Genomic DNA, 9,039 nt, shown 5'->3' on the forward strand with positions numbered 1-9,039 from the left:
CCGCGATTTCGGTAGTTGATAGGCTGGCGCTGGTGGTCTTTCTGCCGGCGTCGGCTCACGGTCTCAAAAACCGGCGAGTTGCCGGTGAAGTCGTCGACAGGAGTGGCCTGCAATGGTTGCCGGAACTTTTGGCGGTGAAACTTGCGTGAAAGCAGTCTTGTGCTGCGTTTTACGGTTTCTCAAAGTTTTAAAATAAAAAATAAAAAAAAAAATTTTTTTTTGATAAAAGAACGTGATTAAAAGACTGGGCAGCAGAATTTTTTATTTTTTTTTTTTATTTTATCTTTTGGAAGTTTTATTTTGAAAACAGATTTTGAGAAAGATAAGTAAATTTCAATTATGTTAATTATTGACTTGGTCATAAATTTCAATCCATAATCTGATTTTTTAATCTAATTAAAATTAATTAGGCTAGTTTTAAGGGATAGAATCTTTAGGTGATTAGATATTACTTAAAATTTTATCTTCTTGCTTTAATTAAGAATATTTGATATTTTAATTGATTGGCAAGTATAATATGTGATATTATTATGTGGCTTTTATATATGATATATTTGCTATGTATGACTAGTATGGCCCAAATTAAGATAGAAAATACGATCTGCGTATCGTGATGTATTCTTGTAATTTTAAATACGATCTGCGTATCGTTAAGTATTTTTGTAATTTATTTAATTTAGTTATTATTAAATTATTTTTGATACTTATGTAATCCAAAGAAGAGTCCATCAAGAGAAGGCCCATGGAAAAGGTGGATGGAGATCCATGAAGAGTCCAAGAAGGAGCCATTGATGCTTAGTTCTTAGGATTAGGGGCCATACTAGATCATTTTATTTTCGCATTTTATTATTCTTTAAAATGCTTATAAGTTTATTGTATGTTGGTTGTTGATGCGCTAGAGTTCACTAATTCATAACAACATAATAAACTTAGGCCCCGTAAATATTAAGGTTTGCTTTTCCAAACATAAAGTACTTATAAAACCCTTAATTAATAGTAATAGGTCATGCCTCCGCAGGGTGTTATCATTAATTTTGGGATATAAGGTAAAATTGCGAATTTTACAACTTAGTTTGGTTGTCCTTAACAAAATTATCAAAAGCGTTTTGAATTTTGAAGCAAGAGATAGTTAAACATGCGATGTTTATCCATCTAAACAAGAGTTATAAAGTGTTATAATTAGTAAAAGAGTTTACTTACCTTGATAATGTAACGTTATGATAAGGCCTCCGTCTGCTTAGTGTTACATGTTGATAGGATCTTGTAAAACACTTATTCATAGGGGACTTTAATTTTGAATAGGTGGTCAACCTAGAAACCTTTACATGTTTTAGGTTGCTTTATAAACATAAAATTGAACTTTGCCTTATTTTTCTGTCTGTAGATATCATGTCTAATAACAACAACAACAACTCCGGTTTCAACATTCGTCCTTTTCTGGAAAAGGACAGACTGAATGGTGAAAATTTCCTTAATTGGGAAAGGACCTTAAGACTCGTTCTGAGGTTTGAGGGTCGAGAGGACGTCTTAGATACCCCGCTTCCTGTAATAACTGATGAATCAACTGACGCTGAAAAACGTCGTGCAAAACAGGCTAGTGATAAGTCTATACCAATCACTTGTTTGATGGTAGCAGCCATGGAGCCGAACCTCCAAAAGAGGTTCGAAACCAAGGATGCCTACACGATCATGCAAGAGCTGCGGGCCATGTTTAAAACTCAGGCCCGAGTTGAGCGGTATGAGACTAACAGGGAGATCCTTGAATGTCACTTGAAGCCGGGTCAAGCTGTTGGCCCCCATGTGTTCGAAATGATGGGTCTTTTCGAAAACATGGAAAGACTTGGGTTCCCTTATAGGCTCGAGTTGGCTACTGACATCATTCTCCACTCACTACCTGAAAGTTTTAATCAGTTCAGAATGACCTACAATATGAATGAGTCTGAAAAGACTTTGCAAGAGCTGCATGGATTGTTGGTCAATGCTGAAAGGAACATCCCTAAGGTTGAACCAAAGAAAGAGGTTCTGTTGGTTCAAAAGGGAAAGGGTTTCAAAAAGAAATGGGCAGGAAAGAAGGACAAAGGCAAGCAAGTTGCCACTGTCGCTGAAAAACCTAAGCCAACCGCCAAGCCCAAGGTTGCTGCGGAAAGCAAGTGCTTCCACTGTCACAAGATTGGACACTGGAAGAGGAACTGCCCGATATACTTGGAGGAAATAAAGAAGTCTGGGGCTTCTACTTCAGGTATATATGTTATAGAAATCAATTTGACTTCTACTTCTTTATGGGTATTTGATACCGGTTGTGGTTCTCACATAGTTAATGATGTGCAGGGACTAAAAAGAAGTAGGAAGTTGGCAAAAGGCGAGGTAGAGCTACGCGTTGGAAATGGAGCACGAGTTGCTGCACTTGCCGTCGGGAGCTATAGTCTACACTTGCCATCTGGGCTTATTTTAGAATTAAATAATTGTTATTTCGTTCCTACAATAACTAAGAACATAATTTCGGTTTCAGTTTTGGATTCTGAAGGTTTTTGCTTTGAAATAAAGAACAAATGTTGTTCCATTTCTTACAATAATATGTTCTATGCCAGAGCTAATTTGATAAATGGTTTATATGTGCTTGATAAATCATTACAAGTCTATAACATAGATAGCAAGAAAAAGAAATCAAATGATTCTAACCTAACCTATATTTGGCATTGCCGAATGGGTCATATAAACCAAAAGCGCATTCACAAGTTACAAAAGGACGGTATAATTCCATCATTTGATTTCGAATCATTTGATGTATGTGAATCATGCTTAATGGGTAAGATGACAAAATCACCATTTACTGGAAAAGGTGAAAGGGCCAGCGATCTTTTAGGACTCATACATACAGATGTATGTGGTCCTATGAGCACAAAGGCAAGGGGAGGGTTTAATTACTTCATCACCTTCACTGATGATTTGAGTAGATATGGCTATATTTACTTGTGAAACATAAGTCGGAATCTTTTGATAGATTCAAAGAGTTCCAAAATGAAGTACAGAATCAACTTGGTAAGACAATAAAAGCACTACGATCCGATCGTGGTGGTGAATATTTGAGCCAAGAGTTTGATGATCATCTAAAGGATTGTGGAATTCTTTCACAATTAACTCCACCAGGAACACCACAGTTAAATGGTGTATCTGAAAGGAGGAATCGAACATTACTAGATATGGTTCGATCTATGATGAGTCTTGCTGATCTACCGATTTCTTTTTGGGGATACGCTCTCGAAACTGCTGCACACACACTAAATAGGAGCCCGTCAAAGGCTGTAGAAAAGACTCCATATGAGTTATGGAATGGAAAACCTCCAAACTTGTCTTTTCTTAAAATCTGGGGATGCGAGGTCTATGTAAAGCGGTTACTATCAGACAAACTCGCACCCAAGTCAGATAAATGTCTCTTTGTGGGATATCCAAAAGAGACAAGGGGTTATTACTTCTATAACCGTCAAGAGAACAAAGTGTTTGTTGCTCGTGATGGTGTCTTTCTTGAAAAGGAATTTGTTTCTAGAAAGACAAGTGGGAGTAAAATAACACTCGAAGAAATTCGAGATGAGCAACAACTGGACGTGGCTCACACCATGTCAGAGACGGCCCAACAAGACGAAAGTCATGTTGAGGAGATAACGTATTCAACGCGTGAACCTCCTACCGTCCCATTCGAAGTTGAATCAAGCGAAAATCTTCAAACTGTTGAAGAGAACGTTTCTCTTGATGCTCAGACCCCGCGTAGGTCAGTAGACCAAGGATTCCAAACAAAAGGTTGATTGATTTCCTATTAACTGGAAATTCTGAAATTATGATTTTGGAAAATTCAGAACCTACTACCTACAAACAAGCTTTGACGAGCCCAGACTCTGAGAAATGGCTTGAGGCCATGAAATCCGAGTTAGACTCCATGTCTGAGAATAAAGTTTGGACACTGGTTGACTTGCCTGGTGGGGTTAACCCTATTGGATGCAAGTGGGTGTTCAAATTGAAAACAGACAAAGATGGAAATGTCTATGTCTACAAAGCAAGACTGGTTGCAAAAGGATTCAGACAAGTTCATGGTATAGACTATGATGAGACCTTTTCTCCAGTAGCAATGCTTAAATCAATTCGGATACTTTTAGCGATTGCTGCATTTTTCGATTACGAAATTTGGCAGATGGATGTCAAAACCGCATTCTTGAATGGGTTCTTGAATGAGGATGTGTACATGACACAACCTGAAGGTTTTGAAGATCCAGAAAATCCTAAAAGGGTTTGCAAGCTTCAGAGATCCATTTATGGATTGAAGCAGGCATCTCGGAGCTGGAATCTTCGGTTTGATGAGGCAATCAAACAATTTGGTTTCATCAAAAGCGAAGAAGAGTCTTGTGTTTACAAGAAGTTTAGTGGGAGCAGCTTAGTCTTCTTGGTTCTGTATGTAGATGACATACTAATCATGGGAAACGACATACCAATGCTTGAGTCAGTCAAGGAATGGTTAAAAGTTGTTTCTCTATGAAGAACCTCGGAGAAGCTGAGTACATACTGGGAATAAAATCCATAGAGATAGGTCTCGAAGGATGATTGGGCTAGTCAAGAAACTTATATTGATAAGGTTCTTACAACGTTCAACATGGAAAACTCGAAGAGAGGTTTCGTTCCCATGTCACATGGCATATCGCTTAGCAAGAGTCAGTGTCGACTGAGCCTGATGAGTTAAAGCGAATGAGTAGCATTCCTTATGCTTCGGCTATAGGGTCTATTATGTATGCCATGATAAGTACTCGACCTGATGTTGCATATGCCTTGAGCATGTGTAGCAGGTTCCAAGCAAATCCAGGAGAAGCACACTGGACTGCAGCTAAGAGCATCCTTAAGTACTTAAGGAGGACTAAAGGCATGTTCTTAGTATATGGGGGACAAAGTGAGTTGGTTGTTGAAGGTTACACGGATGCAAGCTTCCAAACCGACAGAGATGACTACCGCTCTCAGTCAGGGTATGTCTTTCGTCTGAATGGAGGAGCAGTGAGCTGGAAGAGCTCAAAGCAAAGCACTGTAGCAGACTCTACGACAGAATCAGAATATTTAGCAGCAGTTGAAGCAGCTAAGGAAGCAGTTTGGATAAAGAAATTCTTGACAGAGCTGGATATCGTACCTAGTGTTCTGGAAGGAATTGAGTTGTTTTGTGACAACAATGGTGCTATTGCGCAAGCAAAAGAGCCAAGGTCACATAACAAGTCCAAGCATGTGATGAGGAAGTATCACCTCATTCGAGAGATAGTTGACAGGAAGGATGTCAGAATCTGCAAAGTTCATACGGATGAGAACGTGGCTGATCCGCTAACTAACTACCTCAACCCAAGCATGAGTGTCACGCTAGGGCTATAGGCTTGAAGCAAATGTTAGAGTGGCTTTAGATTGTACTAGGTTTAGAGAAACTTATAGCAATGTAAAGACATGGTTTTGCTATTTATGTTTATAATAATAAATTTTGTCTTATTTAATTTTGGTTTGGTATTAAATAAAATGTCCAAAATATATCTTGAATTCTATGGTTTTGTCAAATATGTGATTTGATGAATGAAACACCATAAGTGAACAGAATTCATAGAATATTAAAGTTCCTAATCTAAGTCATTAAACTGGACATAAATGACTTATTAAAGGGATTAGCATATAAGATTGATTGATAGCGCCGTTTCATGGGCTATGGAAACATAGAGATGTTTAATCAATCATATGGACATGTATAGTTGATACATAGTCGAACTTGACCTACTTAGAAGTTTTATAACTTCGAAATTATATTAGTAGATTCCTGAGACATGAGTAGAACATTACTAGCCCAATGATTAGTATAGCTTTGATACTGTCAAACGTCATGCCGTAAAAGGGGACTATAAAGGCAGCATTCAGGTTGTGCTAAAAGTTGAGTGGGAGTATTGGTTACTACAAGATTGGAAAAGTCCTCCTATATGAGATAGGATAGGTGTCTTGGCCCCTTGAAGAGTGAAAAATTGAAAATGCATGGCCGTGCTCAAATGGATCATTCGATGATCATTTGTTTGACAATTTGAACTCGGATTTCAAGGAATAATTTGAAAGCTAGTATGGATGATATAGAAATATGATCATACTATCAAATTAAGACATTAAGAGACTTGAGGAATAAAAACATTGCACACTCGTCTCGGACAAGTGGGAGATTGAAGGATTTATGTCCTCGACTTAAATGCAATTACTAATATATAATGGATCGTATTATAGAGATAATAAGTTCGTTATATTGGGTCGTCTATACGTCTTGCTAGAGAAAGCTATAGAACTTCGGATTAGTAAATAAATAAACCCGAAGCCCAATGTAACGGATCCTACAAGGTCACACATTAAACTTGGATCAACAAAAGAAACCTAGAGCCCAAGAGGGCCCTAGGGTGGCCGGCCAAGAGATAGGAAAAGGGGAGAGAAATCTGACCTAAAACTTTTATATATTTGGGTTAGGCAGAAAAGAAAATAGTCAGTTTATTCTCTTATTATTTTCTCTCTCCTATTCTCTCTCTTCAAAAGTCACGTTATACTCCAAGAAAACAAAGAAGAAGTTTCTTCCTTTCCAACTAGCATTGGTGGAGTGTTGATCCGGGTTGGTGGACTAAGTAGAGGAATCACATCTGAGATTCTCAATCCGGGTTATTCAAGCTTTGTGGAAATCACGCTACAAAGGTTATTTCTAAACTTGTATGTGATCCTTAATTGTATATGCATGTGATCCTGATTTAAGTGCTTATGAATTTGATTCATGAAATTCCGCTTTATAGTACTTATATATTCCTACATCATCATCAACGGGAATAAACGGCCATTGATTTTCTTCAATGAATCACGACCGTCGATTCATTTAATGAGTATTGAACACGTTTTTCTTTGAGCGCCCGCTCTAAGGTCGCTCCATGGTCGCTCCTAAATTCTGCCTATCATTCTGTTTTGTTGAGTTTGAACAGAGCGCCCGCTCCGTTGTACAGAGGAGCGCCCGCTCTCTTGTGTTTTGCGACAAATACTTGGATTGCAGTGGAGATGGAGTTTGGTGAGGTTGAGGATGGTGTTGGTGATGGTGGTGCTATGGTGTTTTGGGTTAATTAGGGAAGATGTGTGGTGGCTTGTGGTTTGTGGTGGTGTGGTGTAGGATAGGTAGAGATGTGGTGAAGGTTAAGGTGAATAAGGGAGTTGGAATGAGTGTAGGAAAGGTTGGGGTGTGGTGTAGGAAAGGTTGGGGGTGTGGTGTAGGATATGCAATAGTGTGGTGGAGGATAAGCCTTGTATTGTAATTTTAAATCTCACACCATAGCTCCAAAATGCTCACCTACAAGCAACATCAAAACACGAGGGGAGATACGAGATATAAAAATAATAAAATAAGAACTAAAAACTAGTAAAAATAACTAATTAATCTAATTAAGCCATAAATAGAAAAATAAGAATTAAAGGCTTAAAAAGTTAAAATAAATGAAATAAACTACAAAAATACTCTAAAAACTACCCCTAGAAGTGACATAAATGTCACTTATCAACATTCACAAATGAAACTATATTAGTAGATTTAACAAAAAATTTCAAGTACTCGTGACAATCATTATTCTGAAAGAGAAAAGTAACCGGACTTATTTCATCGATCAATTATGTATTAAGCAAAACATATCAGACGAGACATCTCTCACGTACATTACTTTTCTTACAACCTTTTGGCACACGCTCTGAACTATTCTTATTTGGCATGACCTCACTATTATTATGCTTTTCTTACAATCTTTTGGCCCACGCTCTTAACTTTATCAATAAAAAACTACCTAAATCTCTCTCCTTTAATAAAACAATACCCCACTAATTCCTATCAAATTTACTTTTAAAATTTTTTTTTGGAACTAGTAAAGAGAAAAACCGAAAAACTAATCTAAAAAAATTTGGACATCGTGATATTTATCACTACCGTAAATCGATAGATCTCCACAACAATGCACTCCGAGAGAGAAGTTATTTTTTGTCAGCAGAAGGGAGAAGGTGTATGTTGTTGTGTATTTGGCTAAGCATAAAATCCGAGATTTTATAGAGGCACAATAGGCATATGTAACTGATCCAAGATATTGTCTGAGCGTGTAAGGACTGACGGGTAGAGACGGCAGCACGCGTGAGATATCTACTATCTCCCTCGTAATAATATATGTTTACCACATTATGGAATATTTCTCAAAATAAATTGGGGTATAACTTTGTTCTCCACCAATGTGGGACAATAACAAATGAAGTTAGCTATAACTTTCAAACTTGGACAAGCATAAGCCAAACTATTCTAACAAAAACTAACATTTATTAACTAGATATATTAGAACTTATCACCTTAAATTACGTGATGCAACAATAGTTTATATCTTTTTGGGACGGTAGGAGTACATATAATTTTAATACTTATGTAGCAAAAGCTATATTATTAAGTTCTATAAAACGATAAGATCAAGAGCAATAAGAAACTATATTGTGCACTACTTAAAGCAATATAAACAATGGCACTAAAGCCAAGTAGTGAGACACCCGGTTTGGACTATTCTACTTAGTTGTGAGTCCTTGATCGAAATTCTTGCCTACCAACTCCTAATTATGAATCGGTACATACGGCCAGAATTCAATCAACCTACTTAGCATAGCATGCAAAGTTATTTTTCTAAATAGGATTTTTTTTATTTTAACCACTTTATAAAATTACGATTTTTTTCAAAATAACCACCTTATATGTTCATTTATTTTAATATTCACTTTAATGACCTAAATCCTTTTAAATACTTACTAATTGACATGTTCTCTCAACAATATCATCCTCAAAAAGGGTTTAAGAACGATTCCACCACCTCCGCCTTTATTCACTAGAATGTTTATAAGGTTTAAATCCTTCTTTAAGACCAATTTCTTGGACAAATTCTGTTAATTGGTATTCAAAAATAAGCTTATAAGGCGGTTATCTTAAAATTTATGATTTAAAAGAAAGTA

The sequence above is a fragment of the Beta vulgaris genome, chromosome 4 (assembly GCF_026745355.1).
Source record: "Beta vulgaris subsp. vulgaris cultivar EL10 chromosome 4, EL10.2, whole genome shotgun sequence".
Classification (NCBI taxonomy): Eukaryota; Viridiplantae; Streptophyta; class Magnoliopsida; order Caryophyllales; family Amaranthaceae; genus Beta; species Beta vulgaris.